Source organism: Hibiscus syriacus, unplaced genomic scaffold (genome assembly GCF_006381635.1).
Source record: "Hibiscus syriacus cultivar Baekdansim isolate YM2019G1 unplaced genomic scaffold, ASM638163v2 tig00001818_pilon, whole genome shotgun sequence".
Lineage (NCBI taxonomy): Eukaryota > Viridiplantae > Streptophyta > Magnoliopsida > Malvales > Malvaceae > Hibiscus > Hibiscus syriacus.
This window is the reverse complement of record NW_024061892.1, coordinates 1,250,935-1,270,559: the sequence shown is the minus strand read 5'-3', so window position 1 is coordinate 1,270,559 and position 19,625 is coordinate 1,250,935.

Genomic DNA, 19,625 nt, shown 5'->3' with positions numbered 1-19,625 from the left:
TAGGCTGGTGCGAACGTTGAATCCTGGGACAATTGTGTCAAAACCTACTATGCATACCATAATGATCGAGTTCTTCGTGATCGATGCCAATTTACCGGGTTTTTGGAGTTACCCACAATGCGTTAATGCTGTCAAATACTGCAAGCCTGTGGTCCAGATCGACGAGACTTTCTTGTATGTAAAATACAAGTTTTATTATTGGCAGTTGTCCAAGATGGCAATCGGAACATTCTTCCAGTTGCTTTTTCTATTGTCGAAGGAGAAGATACAGCTTCTTGAGCTTTTTTCCTCCGAAATTTATGGGCACATGTTATCACGAGGGAAAACATTTGTGTCATTTTAGATCGCGGAGCTGGGATCAAAGCAGTAATTGAGTCTTTGGGTCCAATGTGGTACCACCCTTTGTCCAACATAGGTATTGTCTTCGACACATTGCCGCGAACTACCATGGAAGGTACGTGAGCAATTAATTGTGCGCATGGGTAAGTGAAACTTAGCAAGTTTGTTTTCTTTCGATCGTTTTAATTTTGCAAAGACAACAAGTTAGTAAGTTATACATTTTTTGTTCAGGTTACGAACTACTTCCTCGAACGTTTGAATCAATGTTTCAAGAGTTGCGGGCGAAGAACGAGGAAGGATATGATTATATCAGCCTCATCGATAAAGAAATATGGACGAAGCATATGATGGTGGATATCGATATGGAAACATGACGACCAACTTGGCAGAGGCAATTCAATTCAACCTTAAAGGGTGCACGTCACTTACCAGTAGCGACTTTGGTAAAGACTACATATTTTCATTTGGGGGCACTTTTTGCGAAGCTCGGGGACAAGCTCAAACCTGGATGCAAGACGGTCATGTCTATCACCCTAAATTAGTTGCAGATCTACAAAAAAAAATTGCTACATCAAATGGAATGTCTGTAACAAGCTTCTCTAGAAGGCATGAAATGTTTCATGTCACAGAGTTGCCGCGACCTCTTCAAGGGATTGAAGTTGTGTCGTTAAGAGTAAATCTAAGGGACAGAACGTGCGACTGCGGGTTTTTTCAGGCTCTGAAGTATCCATGCTCTCATGTGATAGCAGCTTGCTCGCATACACGTCAAGACTATAACCATTTTGTGGATCCCGTATACCTACTATCTGAAGTTTTTAAGGTATACGAATTTGAGTTTCCCCCCATAGGTAATGACAAAGACCCTGGTGAGGTTCAAGATTGGCTTCCGATTATACCAAATCCGAGTTTATTGAGGGAGTGTGGTTGTCCAAAATCCAATCGAATTCATTGCGATATGGATATTAGAGAAAGATCTAGACAAGACAGAAGATGTGGACATTGTAGAAACCAGGACACACTAGAAAAAAAATGTCCACTTCTGTTGTCATCAAGTAACAATTGATGAGGAAATGTTGTATTTTATTGTTAAATAATAATTCTTCTACTTTAATTTTCATTTACTTCAAGTTAATGTCATTTGATAATCATCGATGAAGATTAAAAAACAAACACAATCATTAAATTTTAACAAACTAATAACAATAAGTATTAAATGGTAAATGATAACCAAATTACAATAACTGATATTAAATGGTAATAAAAAAAACGAATTGAAATACAATAAAAAAGTCAAACAAATTTAATAAAATAAAGTAAGTATTAAATGAGAAATAATAAAAAAATTACAATTTAACAAAATAAAGTAAATACAAATATAATAAAAAACAAAATCTATCGATGCCTGCGACGCGAATGTTCCGCAGGGCGGTGGCTGTCGGTCTCGAGGAGGATTTCTTCGTATCACTGGTTCTGACTCCTCATTGTCATCATCATCACCGTCATCGTCGTCGTCGTCGTCGTCATCTTGCACAGGTACATGAGGAGCTGATGACGATGAAGCACCTCCGTAGAATAAGGACCCTGGAGGTGTATGACTGACCATCCCACAGGCCTGTGAAAACTGGGAAAACTCATAAAACCCAGACATCGCTGAGTGTGAAAACTGTACAGGAGGCGGTGTCTGTGCTACGGCCATGGGTGATGAGGCTGAACCTGCCAAATATCCAGCATATGAACCCCAAGTACCCATAATAGCCTCCAGAGGGGTCATCTGTGACGGTGGCGGTGGCGGGGTCGTAAAATCGGGTGAAGGCGGCGGTGGCATATGGTAATGGAAAGGCGATGGCGGTATCATATATGGCTGCGGCATCATATATGGCTGCGGTGGCTGCTGGGAAGGTCCTGCTTGTGCTGTTGAGGATGAACCGGAAGCACCCGCTCTCCGTCCACGAGTCGGGGGATGATGGTGCTGTGTCGGTGAACGTCTCTGTCGACGTCGTGGAAATATCTACCCTTGTGCATCCTCGGGAAGTAGAAACAGTTTCCCGTTACTGTTGAACCACTCATAATAATCCTCAGCATACATCAGGAAGTCAGTAAAAATGGGCTCTCTACGTGGAAGACGCCGATGTCGATCCTCCCACAACATGACCCACCCATGATGCCTCACCAGCCAATCTATATCTGTCTTGCTGCGTCTATCTAAGCTATGCAACTTGTCCATATTGCGAGGTGCTTCTGGAATTGGTTGAAAACAACCAAACTGCCGGAGCAGGCGATCAGTGGAGTGCCACTCAACAGTCGCATTACAGATCAGAGGGACCATCGCCATCCAAAAATCTAATGGACCCCTCAACTCAGGTGGGATCACCGCCCTCACATCATCAGTAGAATATGGCACCCATTCAAACTAAAACAAATAATATATAATTTTTATCAAAATAATAATCTAATTATATAACTATAATCTAAAATCGATTTTTAAACATTAAAATTCATACCTGTGTGTCAGCCTTCTGATCGATTAGCACCCTTATCTTTTCTAAATCATCAGGTAGCTCCTGATGATTTTTCCTATCAGTAGACCACCTATTCAAGGAAAAAAATTATTATACGCTGTATAAAATTATTAATATACAAAATCAGTTTTATAATTACCTCAGAAGTAGTGGAAATACGAATGGGTTCTTCACAACGGGACATAAAAAGGGTAATTGATACCATGCCCAAGACTGCAGTAGCAGGAGACATCCACCGATAGCATTACACCTGTAGTCAGTGGCTCCACACATCTCCCTGTACAGCAAACCCAAAACTACCGAGCCCCAACTGAATGATCCGACGAGAAGAAAGTCGCTAAGATGTCGCAACCACATGCAATGAACTAGGTTGCGCGATTTTCCGGCATCAGCAACCCTCCTATCAGCTGCAGTATGCATGCCCGTGCATACATCTTAACCTCATCCTTAGAGGCGTCTGCGCTCAACTCCCGAAAATTGGCATCTAACCAATTTAACTGTATCCTACCTCCGATAAAATTTTCCGGGACACGTCCTAAACTATCTCGACACAAAGCAGTCCAAGAACCGGAAGCTATCCCCGATATCACATCTCCATCCACCGGAAGCCCCAGGTGCATAGAAACATTCTCAAGCGTGATCGTACACTCTCCGCATGGAAGATGGAATGTGTGGGTCTCTGGCCTCCACCGCTCTACTAAAGCAGAAATCAGGTCCTGCTCTATCTTACAGTGACCCTGATATCTACCTATGTAACCGAATCCAGCCTCTACTAAATACGGCAAGACACGGCTGGGTATCACTAACTTAAGATTCCTAAGAAAAGGATCTAATACACGGTCCTTCTCCTAAAAATAAATAATTACAAAAATTAATTCTTAATCTAATAATCATGCATTAAATGAATCAACTAAATATTACTAATAATTTAAATTAAATTAAAACGTTAAAATGTTACCGTATCAACAAAGTGTAGATATATATGATTTCTATCCGAGCGAAGTAGACTGCCTTCCATTATATATCTGCAAAAGAATTATATTAGTAAAATATTAAATAAAGTATAAACATAATAGTAAAAATATTATAAAATATACCTTAAAAAGAGAGTATTTGAGAGAAATTTAGAGAATTTGAGAAATTTTGGTGTGATAAAAGTGATCGAGGATGGGGGTATTTATAGGGAGGTTGGGGACATGAATTAGGGGTATAGCGCACCCCCTGCACCGCGCTATACCCCACGTGTCAGATATACAGTATAGTGCACTGCAGGGGCCGCGCTATACCCACGTGACGTCAGCTCACCGTATAGCGCGGTTTAAGGGGCGCGCTATACCCCACGTGGCGTCAAATCATCGTATAGCGCGTGCAGGGGACGCGCTTTACTGCTAAGGGTGTTAGATCGGAAATATAGTCTGACCGGTGTTAGATCGGTAATATTACCAGTCACCGGTGATATATCGGAAAATCGCCTGTATATGCCACATGGATAGCCTGCGGACAATTTTATAATCTTGAATATATTTATATGAAATATTGCATTTTTCATGAGAATAATTTATAAGGAGAAAGTTATTTATTCTGTAATATTTATCATACTACTTCCTTACTTAGTACTGTTTTGAATTTTGACTCACAATATTACTGAACTTCAGCTCTTATTTTGTTCCATTATTTGGAGAACTAGGGTGAAATTGAGTTCGGAGAACATTGCCTGTGGTGATTAGTGGATGGATGGATAGCTAGAAGCTTATTAGCATGTGTATGTATTTTTCATGATCTTTTTCTATGTGAGATAATTCTTGTATATAGCATTTTATATGGTTAAATTATATAACAAGTACGACCCTTGGTTACTTCCTGTTTTATAACTCATTTCCCATTTTCTTTCCTTTCAACTGACTCGGTACATCAAATCTTAGACTCAATATTAAATGAAGATTTTTGTGTTTAAATTATTTCTGCTTTCAAAGTATTGTATGTTATTTCAGTTCGTGATTTCTTAAATATCTTACTGGACTTTTAAGACTTACTTTGGACTTCAGAAACTTGACTTTGAAAGAGGTAATTGGATTTTTCTGTGACATCTTAGATTTAACCGTAACATATATAGTTTGATATAAGGTGTTACAGTTAAAATTTAATATAGTAGGTTTCCTTTCCCCCCCTTGTTGAGTCTGACATGGTGTAACGCCCCAAATATCAGGTTAGTAGCTCGGGCTAAGTCGAGAGGATTTTGGACAAACCCATTAGTCTTGTAGGAAGCCTTGATCCAACTTGAGTTAATTTAGACTAGGGTTAAGCCCAAATTAAGATAAAAAAAGTGTCTTTGAATTGTGTTTAAAGCAAGAAGCAAGAAGGACTAAGGAAGCAACTATATCTTTTAGAATTTAAAAGATTGAATCTCTTTAATTGGAAATAAGGTCACGACTCGGAAAAGGGAAACCAAAGCTGAGCATTTCCTTTTCATTTTCTTCACTCTTCTATTTTCTTCTTCCTTCTATTACTCCTCACCCTTCATAATAAAGAAACTTAATGGAAACGTCTTTATTGTGTTGCACCCTTAGTATGAAAATACCAAGGTAAGAATATTAATCACCTCCCCTAGAGCTTCTATTCAACCCTTCAACATCAAAGTTTGATCATGGTGGCCATATGAGGGATTTAGTGGGGGTGGAAACACTTAGCAAATCAGTTCATTTTTTGTGGATTTAAACCTTAGAAAGTATTCAAAACTTATTTCCAAGTTCCTAAGTGAGTTAGTAATTCATTTAATTGTCTTTTGATTAGTGAAAGAGGTTGTAGAAAGCTCCAAAGGAGGGTTAAGAAAAATCTTGCACTTGAGTAAGCTTGGAGTTATTTCTCAACATCTAGGACTAAGGTAACACACTTCTAACTCATTTATGCAACTTGTAAGTCACTATGTGTGTTTGGTTAGCTAGTATAAGTTCATAGAGCATGGAAGTTCATTTGTTGTTAAGCATGGCTTATGATGTTTTGGATGTTATACAACATGAAAAATGACTTATTATGACCCCTTTTAACTTACATAAAATTTAAATAACCTGATAGAGGTTTAAGAGTGAAGTTAGGGTGTCATTCTTAGGTAAAACAGATTATTTCTAAGTTTTAGTAATAACATTGAATGAATCGTATTGATATTGTTCTTTAGATAGCCAAATAAGGGGTTTTGGTTAAATAGTATTGGTACCCTGTTCATAGGGTATCGATATTATTCTTCGAGTATCAATATCAAAGGTGGTACCATCATTAAGTTACAAATTCCAATAATTGGATTTTGCGTCGGCACTCGGGGAGGATCAATACCACGCAAAGTAGAAGTACTGATACAGTAAGTAAGGCTATCAATGCTAACTTATTTTCCCAAACATCGAATCCAAAATTTGTATCGGTGCCCAATATGGTACCGGTACCCTAATATAGAAGTATTAATACTCCACATAAGGGTATCAATTGTAACACCCCCAACCTGTACCCGACCCGAATACAAGTCTGAGGTGTCACATTGATTTTTCAAAACCTTTACCTGAATAAAATAATGAATAATTTTAAAACTTTTACTAAATACAATCGACTAATTTACATAAATTAGTATTATATGATTTTACAAAACCAATTCGAGTATATCGAATTCAAATCTTTATTTACATGCCAAATACATATATTTTCTGTTATGAACTTTGCAAAGGAGATACTGACCCGTCTTGCTCCACATTGCTCTCTATATTCTTCTCGAACCTACGTGTGAAACAATCACACGCTAAGTCGATGACTTAGTGAGGCATAAAACATATAATAAAACTCCAACTCGTAATCATGCTTGAACAATTTCTACTAACATATCACATACAATCATCACACCCACATATACATATAATAATTCCTACTATGCACCTTTCATATTTCTATTCTCTTGTTTATATGATCAATTAAGTTCATATCATATATCTTATAGCATATACAATAATCACTAACACACATATATCATATCATATAATTCATATCACAAAACACATATATACATCATACATTACATTCAATGTTATCTCTTATTAGCCCATGTGCACCTATGAGAACTGTAGATATGTGAGTCTATTGAGGTTGTGCACCACTATGCTGTCACCACAACTCATATAAATGTCCCGAAGGACCTATCTAGAGGTCACAAAGACCCCGGAAACTATCCAAAGGTCATAAAGAACCTCGACAACTGTCCATAGGTCCCGAGAACCTAGGTAAACTGTCCATATGTTCCGTAGAACATAGGTAAACCCTAGAATCTTGGCATGCCAACTATACCCCTAGCTCTCATATCACATAACATGGACATTATCATCTATAACATTTCATATCACTTGTTCTTTCTCTTCTATCACATACCACATGTATGTGTAACCATATATTTCATAGCATATCACATGTATCACATATTACAATTTCTTTTTCTCCTATTTTTCATATCACGTTTCTTATAACCACATATGTCTGTCTTATCTCATATCCTATAATTCTTTAGCTTATATCTTATATCACATGTTCATAATCACATATGTCCATGTCGTTTAACTTATCATTTATATCTATTCCACCTAGTTTATATCATTTTCTCTTGCTATCACATAAGTCCTTGCTATTCTAAATAGTTCGTGATCCTATAGTCACTTATGTCAATACCACATATGGCATATACATGTAATCATGTACACGTAAAAATTACATCAATCACAAATCAAATAATATGTTAAGAGTCACTTCCTACCATAGTAACTCCATCACTGGCTCATCACAAACCAATGTTTATTCGATAACATAATTACAAATTAAATTGCACTCACCTTAGCTTTGCTTTGATTCGATTCTAATCCTTCGATTGTTCCGGAACAAGCTTACTTTCAGTATCTACATAATCACACATGGATTTATATAAGTATTATAACTAATATATTCTAATGGTTCACTCTTTAGACTAAAATGAAGGTATGCATCGATGCACTACTAATGCATCGGTGCATAAAATGCATTCGATGTTGTATTATTACTGGGATGCATCGATGCACTCCTTATGCATTGATGCACTAATTGCATTCGATGTTTTTATTTTAAAAGAGTGCATCGATGCATTACCTGTGCATCGATACACCTTCAAACAATTTATGGGTTTTAACCTTGATGCATCGATGCACTATGAATGTGCATCGATGCACTATGCCCAAAATCCTCTTTTTGAACCCAAAAATTCATTTATTTTGGATTAAAACCTTCATGTTTCATCCCCTTTTTCATTCTTAACTCTAGTACACATACTTAAACCAATCTATACTCATTTGTTTCATCTTAAACCTCAAAGTCCTATCCTTCATATATAATTCAATAATTACATCAATTTTGCAACATGTTTTAAATCCAATTATATAACTTCGTATGTCTTAATTGGATTGATAACAAGTCAAATTCCATATCAAAATTCCTTTATCAACTCTTTTCTAGAAATTCATTTAGAAACACATTCTCTTTAATCTGTCATAACTTCTTTATCTTTCAATCTTAAGATAACTTAAGCTTTCCCTAAGCTTAGTTATCATCTAATGATCAAAACCCAACCTTAAATTTAACCAGAAATTAACTAAGTAGAAGACTCACCTTTGAGCTTGGAGATACGGGAGAAGAGGAAGAAGAAGATAAGAGAGTTTCTAGAGAAATATCTCCCTACATGCTTATCTCTTAATAAAGAGATAAGATAATTATCTTTTAGATAAAAAGATCATTTTGCCCTTTAATTCCTTTAATAATTACTAACAACTTTTAGGATTTATTTCCAGATAAATCATTGAACTAATCCATTCTTCTACTTAAATCATCAAATTCTGAAACTTTATAATTAAGTCACTAACCCATAGTTTGGGATGTTACAACTCTCCCCTCCTTATAACAAAATTCGTCCTCAAATTTTCACTGCACATCTTAATAAGAACATATCTTCTAATGTTCTTATGTTGCTTCCCTGACTTATTCTTTCTTGTCATCATCAGAAACTTACTTTTCAATCCTTTAGTTTTCCAACTATCTTTTTCGTTTATACATTCATCTTCTGTTGCTTATCATATAAACAAAAACCAGTAATATCAATCCATTGTTGTCTTTTCTCTCATTTGATTATGCATTTTTCCTTTGACCTTTCTAAAATTCATATAATATTACTTATCCTGTAGACAGTAACATCAATTCTTATCACTCAAAATCAAAAATCAATCAATTGATTTCTTTCCTCATTTTCTAATTAATTCACCACAATCCAAACTTTTACTCATTCTTTCATCCTTGTCTGTATTACGATACACATAATCTCTTCATATAACCTTACATACTTTTCTTACTTCTAATAAACTTATAATCTGCACTTCCTTATAACCCTTTATCATATTTAATCCTTTAAACACCATCTTTTCATTTCTTTATCCATTTATCCTTTCATTATCAAAATCTTCTTATATACAAATCATATCTTTATCACCTCTTTATAATGTTAATAACCAACTTCACTTATACATAACCTCATTCTTTACTATCTCTTATAATTGTATTTTCCTTCATCAACTTCTAATCCTTTAACTTAATATACTCTAACTTCATAACTCTGTTAATCAACATCGATTCTTCCAATCTAAAGAGAAAACCTTCATCTAACCATTCATATACATTCTTTGCAATTGGAATTATTTCAACAATTACCAAAACTCAATACTCATCTCACCCTTTTATAATACTTTTCCCGCTTCAATTTTTATTACTCTAACAAAACTTTTAATCTAATTCACAAAGGTTGTTTTTAACCTTGGTTTATTATCAATTAAATCATTGTTTAATCTTTCAGTACCAGACCATACTATTTGAGTCTGTCTGACTCTCATCAGATTTGATTCTCTGGCAGAGAATACAACTAATTCATACCTTATCTGAAGTTAAAAACCAGAATCTCTACCTCTCTTTGATGGTACTGAACTCTATGAAGCACCAATTCTCTTAATCATATGATATTTTTATTCTCCAAACTTTTCATTCTGAGCTCTTTCTCTTTAAATCTTTAACACAATTAACCATTTCTTGAAACAAGAACAAATTCAAAACCAGTAACACTCTTTTAATTTAAGGCGCAAGTCCTAAACAACAAATCACATGTATCATTTTCAGTCGAAATTAACTCAGCAGCAATTCTGCTTAGCTTATTAAACTTATAATCATACTCATACAAGGTGTAATTCCCTTATTTCAAGCTCGTGTATTCCAGTTTCATCTGTCTTATAAACTGGTCATCAATGCACTTATTCTTGAACTCTTATACAATTCTAATCACATCATTTAATCCTTTAACGTTCTTATGGTGACAATTATCCACCATACTCTAACTTACCAAAGTAGTAATAAAACTACTCAATTCAACATCTCCACTTTGAAGAAATGAAAACCTTCTATCATATCATTCAACCAAAGGTCTATAACAATAAAACCTTCCTCAAATCCACCCTTGAACTTGGGTGCTCGCAACTTTATCAACTAATTTGATACATTCATTCTATGAGTTAAATAAGTATAAATTGAAAACACATCAGAACATTCTTCAACATGAAGAATAATTTTCCAAATTTTATACAGGCACTTCCTGAGGTGTTCGCTCTTCTCCCTGCCTGGCCAGGGCAGGTGAATGCTATTACCTTCAGGTTTATTACTTTTCACTTCTTTCGAAGCTCTTATTATCATACTTCTATTTTCTTATAATAATCTATTTTTATTAGCAAGACAACATACTCCTTACACTATCATATCAGAATTTTTAACTTTGAGTTGGCATGTATACTTTTTAAAACACTTCTGACTTCGATTTAAGCCTAGAATCGGCTAAACCGTAGCTCTGATACCATTAAATGTAACACCCCCAACCCATACCCGACCCGAATACAAGTCCGAGGTGTCACATTGATTTTTCAAAACCTTTACTTGAACAAAATAATGAATAATTTTAAAAATTTTACTAAATACAATTGACTAATTTACATAAATTAGTATCATATGATTTTACAAAACCAATTCGAGTATATCGAATTCAAATCTTTATTTACATGCCAAATACATATATTTTCTGATCTGAACTTTGTAAAGGAGATACTGACCTGTCTTGCTCCACATTGCTCTCTATATTCTTCTCGAACCTACGTGTGAAATAATCACATGCTAAGTCGATGACTTAGTGAGGCATAAAACATATAATAAAACTCCAACTCGTAGTCATGCTTGAATAATTTCTACTAACATATCACAAATAATCATCACACCCACATATACATATAATAATTCCTACTATGCACCTTTCATATTTCTATTCTCTTGTTTATATGATCAATTAAGTTCATATCATATATCTTATAGCATATACAATAATCACTAACACACATATATCATATCATATAATTCATATCACAAAACACATATATATACATCACGTACATTACATTCAATGTTATCTCTTATTAGCCCATGTGCACCTATGAGAACTGTAGATATGTGAGTCTATTGAGGTTGTGCACCACTATGCTGTCACCACAGCTCATATAAATGTCCAGAAAGACCTATCCAGAGGTCACAAAGACCCCAGTAACTATCCAGAGGTCATAAAGAACCTTGACAACTGTCCATATGTCCCAAAGAACCTAGGTAAACTGTCCATATGTTCCGTAGAACATAGGTAAACCCTCGACTCTTGGCATGCCAACTATACCCCTAGCTCTCATATCACATAACATGGGCATTATCATCTATAACATTTCATATCACTTGTTCTTTCTCTTCTATCACATACCACATGTATGTGTGACCATATATTTCATATCATATCACATGTATCACATATTACAATTTCCTTTTCTCCTATTTTTCATATCATGTTTCTTATAACCACATATGTCTGTTTTATCTCATATCCTATAATTCTTTAGCTTATATCTTATATCACATGTTCATAATCACATGTGTCCATGTCGTTTAACTTATCATTTATATCTATTCCACCTAGTTTATATCATTTTCTCTTGCTATCACATAAGTCCTTGCTATTTTACATAGTTCGTGATCCTATAGTCACTTATGTCAATACCACATATCGCATATACATGTAATCATGCACACGTAAAAATTACATCAATCACAAATCAAATAATATGTTAGGAGTCACTTCCTACCATAGTAACTCCATCACTGGCTCATCGTAAGCCAATGTTGATTCGATAACATAATTACAAATTAAATTGTATTCACCTTAGCTTTGATTTGATTTGATTCTAATCCTTCGATTGTTCCGGAACAAGCTTACTTTTAGTATCTACATAATCACACATGGATTTATATAAGTATTATAACTAATATATTCTAATGGTTCACTCTTTAGACTAAGAGAGCAATTTCATCTTTTAATGAAGGTATGCATCGATGCACTACTGATGCATCGGTGCATAAAATGCATTCGATGTTGTATTATTACTGGGATGCATCGATGCACTCCTTATGCATCGATGCACTAATTGCATTCGATGTTTTTATTTTAAAAGAGTGCATCGATGCATTACCTGTGCATCGATACACCTTCAAACAATTTATGGGTTTTAACCTTGATGCATCGATGCACTATGAATGTGCATCGATTATTTTGGATTAAAACCTTCATGTTTCATCCCCTTTTTCATTCTTAACTCTAGTACACATACTTAAACCAATCTATACTCATTTGTTTCATCTTAAACCTCAAAGTCCTATCCTTCATATGTAATTCAATAATTACATCAATTTTGCAACATGTTTCAAATCCAATTATATAACTTCGTATGTCTTAATTGGATTGATAACAAGCCAAATTCCATATCAAAATTCCTTTATCAACTCTTTTCTAGAAATTCATTTAGAAACACCTTCTCTTTAATCTTTCATAACTTCTTTATCTTTCAATCTTAAGATAACTTAAGCTTTCCCTAAGCTTAGTTATCATCTAATGATCAAAACTCAACCTTAAATTTAACCAGAAATTAACTAAGTAGAAGACTCACCTTTGAGCTTGGAGATACGGGAGAAGAGGAAGAAGAAGATAAGAGAGTTTCTAGAGAAATATCTCCCTACATGCTTATTGCTTAATAAAGAGATAAGATAATTATCTTTTAGATAAAAAGAGCATTTTGCCCTTTAATTCCTTTAATAATTACTAACAACTTTTAGGATTTATTTCCAGATAAATCATTGAACTAATCCATTCTTCTACTTAAATCATCAAATTCTGAAACTTTATAATTAAGTCACTAACTCATAGTTTGGGATGTTACATCAATACTATAAGGTATTCTCAGAACATCAAATGTGGATCTAATATCGACACCACATGAGGGTATCGATGCTACTAGGTCGATATTGATATTACTGAGATTAGTATAAGTATCATTGTACTAAATTGGGTAAGAATTCTAACTTTGGGTTAAGGATTCCTGAAGGGATCTAGGATCATCAAGACTTCTCTAATAAATTTACAAGAAAAAAACAACAATTGAATACAATAAAAGCATAATAATATTATGAAGTAAGATTTCATAAATCTTATTCCTTTGTATGATGCTCAGGAAATAACAAACACACCCAAGTTACTTTAGCAAGTATGTCGACATCTTGTTTGATTAGAAATATCCGAATATATATCACCTAGTGGCAAGGAAATTATCTTTGCAAAGTGGACGTAGATATTCCAAGTACTTCAAGGGGTAAGCTAGTTTGGTGTACGTTTTATGCAACAATTCCAAATCTCACCTCTTATACCCAATAGTATCATAAGTAGGCTAGAGGAGTGTGAGTCTCGAGATGTAGTAAACCCTCTTACCACATCATGATGTCTACCTGAGCTTGTGTGTTTAGTGTTCTTGTATGCTTATGTCTCTACCTGCTAGCATGCTCATACAATGAGTGCACATAGTATAGTGGAGTTATTTTTATAGCACTAAGATTGTGAGCTCAACATTCGAAATTTGTTTCCGTGTGCAGGTTCTTATTAGATCTCTCGAGGAGCTTATTATCGGTTCATGTTCTAGATTCACTGAGGTATCAGAGTATGTCTTGAGTTTATTTAGAGGGCATGTACTATTCATAGACATTGTGTATTCAAGTCGTAACTCTATTTTTGAAATACTTATTTGATATATTGGGATGTATTTAGGAACTCCCCCTTTTAAAACTTGTTATGCATATGGTTTCATCTTTATTTTGAATGTTGATATTTAAAGATGATTTCAATGTTGATTTAAAATAAAATTTTAGTTAGCCACTTCAGTGTTTTCATGTACACTTTAATCCTACAGACTTTGGATCCTATTTGATTAGGGTGTTACACATGGCAATTCAATTGCATGCGCATCGTCGTCATCCGATTAACTCGGTTTGATTCAGTTTGGTTTGTGTAACTACGTGTATTCGATACATATCACACATTTATAATCGTTTTGGATAAAATTCATAAGAATTTTCCTAGAAAATAATTTTTGGAAAACTAAAATGAAAACTTTCAATTGTATTTATAGGTTAAATTTTCAAACGTTTCTTTGGTTTTAAAGTATAATTTTTTTTGCTATTTGTTACAATTTGTAATTATAGTTGTGATAACAACTAATTTATCATATGTAATTTTTTATGATTAATTATGTGGATTTTCAGCCTTATTTTTCGTTATGTGTCATATTTTTTAGCCTATAAATACAAAGGGTTTTTGGCATTTTCAAATGACTTGAAAATCAAATTCCTTATTACAATTCTCTTTATTTCTACAACTTTATGTTTTTTTTCTTCATTGCTTGCCAACTAATTTATATAGCAGTACCATCTTTATCCACTTCATATCTCGAGTGTATGGTTTATTAGAGAGATCATGCTAACCTTAGGGGGCATTCGTCCATTGCAGCGATTACATTAATCGGTGTAAATTTTCTTCTAAAACAATGGATTATCATGACACGTTTTTGTTATGATTTATTAATTTCTTTATATTCCAAGTTAATGCTAACACCATGGTTTTGCAGTTTATATTACCTACAATTTAGAAGCAAATTTCATATAACAAAATGTCAAATATGATAACCAAGCTTGAAGCATTCGATGGGAGGAATTATTGAAGGTGGTCTTAAAGGATAATCATATTATTTGTGTAGTACGAACTTAACTACGTATTGCTCAAGCTTCATCTTTAATAGTAGCATATTCTTTTATCCTTAGATAATACCATTGATGTTTTTGGTGACGCCACCACTACTCTGATTAGTGAAGTTCATCTGCCTATAGTTGTCTCCACTTCAGCCTCTACTTAGCCATTATTCGAAAATACGAGAAGGACAACAAGAATTTTAAGGCTATCTGCTGAGTCACATGTCGAACGAACTATTGAACATATTTCTCAAGGAGAAAAGTAAAAATCATGAGACACGTTGAAAAAGAAGAACAAAGTTGATAATCCTGAAATAGAGAAGTACGTTATCGGTGAGTGGCTTAAGTTTCAACTGTTTGACGATAAACCAATCATGGAATAAGTCCATGACACGAGAAATTGGTCTTTGATATCGTTACTAAGGGTATGTAGATGTTCAAAGTTCATCAAGAAATGTTCTCATTGAGAAGTTACCAAAGTCCTGGTCTACCTACTGTAACTCTCTTAAGAACAAGAAGAATGTTTTCAAAATTGAAGAGTTGGCATGCCATATGAAGATAGAAAAGTCAATTGACTTAAGGATAAGTTGAATTACTCTAATAATTTGTCTTTTAAGGCTAATTTAGTTGAGTTTGGATCTGCCTCAAGGTCTAAGTTTAATAAGTCCAAGAGACGAGATAACTAGAGAAGAAGGTCAAAACCTAAAAAAAGGCTATAATCTTTAAGAAACAGTAAAAGAAAAGGCACAAGGAAAGCTTATCAATTCCTTGAATTGTATGTGCGTGGATGGGTTGGACATAAAGCCTACCAATGTCAACAACATTTTGAATGCTAGAATAAAAATCGAACATAAGTGAACATTACCGAGAACCAAAGACATATCATTGTTACAGTGATTTCTGAAGTCAATCAAGTGAAGAACAATGTAGAATGGGTCGTGGACACTGGTGCATCTAGACATTTTTGAGTTAACCGAGAATTGTTCGTCGAATTTGAAAGTATGACCAAAGGTGAAAAAGTGTACATGAAGAACTCTAGCAACTCTGATGTGCTATGTAAAGGAAATGTTTTACATAAACTAACTTCTGGTAAAACTTTATCTTTAAATAATATTCTTTATAATTATCTTGTGTAGAAATTTAATAAGTGGTGGGTTACTAACTAAGGAAAACATTAAATTTTTTTTCGAAGCAAATAAACTAGTACTTTCTCGAAATTGAAATTATTTGGGGAAATAATATTTGAATGGAGGTTTATTTGTTATCAAAAGTATGTTTAATAGAAATAATAATGCCACTACTTATGCTTACATTGTTGAAACCTTTGATATGTGGCATGCTAGATTAGGACATGTGATTTTTGATTCTCTAAAAAGGATTATTAAATGAATTTGTTGCCTAATTTAGACGAGAAAAGCTTTAACAAATGTGACTTTATGTTTGTAACAAAAAGAAAAACTAAACTTTTAGAATTAGTTTACAACGATTTAGCAGACTTTAAAAATTAAGAGAGTAAAAGAGGAAAACACTGCTATATCGCCTTTGTAGATGATTGCTCTAGGTGTACAAAGGTTTATATCCTAAGAACAAAAGATGAATTAAAAGTTTATTTCCTATATTCTAAAGCAGAAGTAGAAAATCAACTTGATAGGAGAATAAAATGGCTTGGATCTGATAGGAGTGGTGAATAGGGTTCTAATTTTCTTATAAATGTTTATGAAAAGAATGAAATATTACAAGAATATTCCATACCCTATTTTCCTCAACAAAATGGTGTAGCTGAAAGGAAAACTATAACTTTAAAAGACATGATGAATGTTTTATTGATAAGTTCAAGGCTATCTCATAAGAAATTAGACTGTAATCCATACAAAATGTGGAAGGGGTATTCCTCTAATCTATAATACCTGAAAGTGTGGGGGTGTCTAGTTAAAGTAAGATTACATGCTTTCAGGAAAACCACTATCAGTCCTAAACCTATTTACGTTGTGTTTATTGGGTACACTACAAATAGTGTTGCATATAGATTTATGTCTTTGAATGATTTCTCTATTTGTGAATCCAAAGATGGTGTTTTCTTTGAGAATATTTTCCTCTTAAGAAACCTAACTTAAAGATTGATACACAATTAGAAGATCATGTTTCTATTTTTTCTAATACATCTATTACTAGGGAGACTATAAATGAAAAAATAGAGCCTAAAAGAAGTAAAAGGCAAAGAGTAGAAACGAGTTTTGGACAAGACTTTATAACTTCATTTATTACTAAAATTAGTGATTTGGACACAATCTTTGATTCTATAACTCATGTTTTTCTATTAGATGAAGATCTTAAGACACAATGAAGCTGTACGATCAATTGAAGCTAGTTTTTAGCAATGTTTTTAAAACCGGACCGGACATTGAACCGATGAAGGTACTGGTTCACTGGTTCAAACGGGTTCAACTGCGATCGAACCGGATTTTATATAAAATAATATTTTTTTCAATTTTACATAATATTCAAAGCAATATTAATATATATGTAACATTTTTTTTAAGTTTACAATATTAAAAGGTATAAAAATATCACAAGTCATAACATATATAAATTAAAAACCATAAAATCAAGTGAAACAAAATGATTTAAATCAATTACAACATAATATTTAAGGTAAACATATTAAATAATAAATATAATTATATAACTATAATAAAAAAAATTGGGGCTTAAAAAAATCGTAACAAATGATGTCATTTGGTTTACTTTTAAAAAAAAAAACAATCCCACGTGGCTAAGAAACATATAAGAGCATCCCAAAAGTTTAAAGAGTAAAAATATGAGAACAAAACAATCTCACATGGCTAAGAAACATAGAAGAGCATCCCAACTTACTTCTATAAATAATAGAGGTAATTTGACATTCAAAATCATAGAGCCTTTTGGTGAGCACAGAGCGAACTATTCTTTCGCTTCAATTGAGCTCAAATTTTAGGCTTCAATCGAACTTCTAAATTTTTTTGAGTTCGAGACTTTTCGAGTTCAAGTTTTAATATTATATTTCGAGTTCAAGTTGAACTTGATAATTTTTAGCTCGTGAGTTTTTGAGTCGAGTTGAGCTTACTTTTAAAGTTTTCGAGTTCGAGTCGAGCTCAGCAATACTCGAATTTGACTTGGCTCGTTGAAAAACGACGTCGTTTGGTTTAATTTTTTTTAAAAGAAAAAAAATGAACCAGCGGTTCAAACCGGTTTTCAGCTGGTTCATTGCCAGACCGATTTTGTGAGGTAACCGGACCGGACAGGCCACCGGTTCACGGTTCAACCGGTTGAACCTGCCGGTCCGGTCCGGTTTTGATAACCATGGTTTTTAGAGAAATGCTATTAATGATAAAATAGAATCAATAATGTCTAATCACACATAGAAGTTGGTAGACTTGCCTAGAGGATTTATACCTATTAGTAATAAGTAAGTGTTTAGGAAAAAACTTATATCAAATAGGTCAATCTAAAGGTACAATCAAGGGTTTTACTCAGAAATTTGGTATTGATTTCTTTGATACATACTCTCTTGTAACCAAGGTTTCAAGGATTCGTTCTTTGTTTGTGTTAGTTTTCATTCACAAATTACAAGTACATCAAATGGATGTAAAGATTGCATTCTTGAATGGAGATCTAGACGATGAGATCTACATGGAGCAACTACTAGGATTTGAGGCTCGTGTCATGGAAGACAAGGTGTGTAGACTGAAAAAGTCACTCTATGACTTTAAGCAAGCTTTGAAATAATGGTACGAGAAATTTCATAAAATTATCCTTAATTTTGAGTTTATTTTTAATAGGGTTGACATATGGATGTACTAAAAAATGTTTGATTCTGATTGTGTTATTATTAGTCCGTATGTGGATGACATGCTAATATTAAGTACCAAACAAAGAAGCCATTAATAAAAATAAAACATTTCTTGTCTACCAAATTTGAAATAACCATTTGAGAGAAGTAGATATGATCATATGAGTTAAAGTTATGAAATCTAGTATGAGAATTTCTTTAAATCAAACACACTATATTAAGAAATTGTTAAGAAATTTGACATTTTTGATGTCATCGTTGTGAGAACTCCTTATGACTCTAGCATACATCTTTTTAGAAATAAAGGAAGTAGTGTTTCCTAGGTAGAGCATGCTAAAAATAATCGGTAGCCTTATGTTCTTAATGAACTATACTCAGCCTGGTATTGCCTACACTATTAGTATATTAAGTAAATATACTCATAATCCTAGTCATGAACATTGGGTTGGATTTAAGTTTACTAAAGTACCTTAAAGGTATAATGGATTAGAAATTATAGGGTTACTATGACGCTAACTGAGTTACTGATATTGATGAGGTAAGCTCGACGAGTGGGTATGTCTGCACGTTAGGTGGAGTAGTGATTTCGTGGAAGTTCGACAAGAAAACATGAATTGATCGTTCTACTATGAACTTAAAGTTTATTTCTCTCGACCTAGAAGAGTAAGAAGTTGAGTGGCTCAAGAATTTATTAGTTAAAATTT